Source organism: Haliaeetus leucocephalus, unplaced genomic scaffold (genome assembly GCF_000737465.1).
Source record: "Haliaeetus leucocephalus isolate CR32 unplaced genomic scaffold, Haliaeetus_leucocephalus-4.0 Scaffold180, whole genome shotgun sequence".
Taxonomy (NCBI): Eukaryota; Metazoa; Chordata; class Aves; order Accipitriformes; family Accipitridae; genus Haliaeetus; species Haliaeetus leucocephalus.
In genome coordinates, this window is record NW_010972616.1 from 17,732 (window position 1) to 18,264 (window position 533).

The window sequence follows — 533 nt, forward strand, 5'->3', positions numbered from 1 at the left end:
ATCATTTGGTAGTGTTGTTAGCATTGTTGTAGCACTGATGATTTAAACAGAAGAGAGGAACAAATTTTTGATTTTGCATTTCTTCTCTCTAGTAATCCTTAAAAAAAAAATTTCTCTGGGTTAAGAGACAAAGTTAGTGGGACTTATGGACTAGCTTACTGGTACAACTGCAAGAAACCAATTTAGGTTAGGTTAGGCTAGGCTAGGCTGGGTGAGGAGCAGGGCAAATGGAGTGAAGATACTTGGGGTTAGAAAGTCCTTTCTCGGGGAAGTGCAGTGTTGTTCCTGCTTAGTGCTACACAATGTGACGTCATGGGGTGGGGGAAGAGGAAAGAGGAGGGGTGATCTCCTATCGAACAGCTGTTGCAGCTGTAGGGAGAAAAAAGGAGAAAGATCAGGAGCAGCAGCAGCAGCAGCAATCTGACCCCTGCAACAGGTAATATCTCTTGAGCACAGGTGACCCAGACTGCTCAAATGCGAAATGGATGGGGGGGGGGGGGGGAGGGGGGGGGGGGGGGCCCGCCAGGGAAAAG

The 533-nt window shown here is 48.0% G+C and overlaps 1 protein-coding gene across 5 annotated transcripts in view; it reads left to right on the forward strand.

The window, feature by feature from the left end:
- Window positions 1-399: 399 nt before the first annotated feature.
- The window catches only part of PTPLAD2 (protein tyrosine phosphatase-like A domain containing 2), a 33,597-nt gene continuing 33,463 nt past the window's right edge, over window positions 400-533 (forward strand). For all 5 annotated transcript variants that reach the window (XR_774170.1, XM_010564454.1, XM_010564456.1 and 2 more), the window contains exon 1: window positions 400-436. The gene's annotated coding sequence lies outside the window, so the exon portion shown is untranslated. The remainder of the gene's footprint in view (window positions 437-533) is intronic.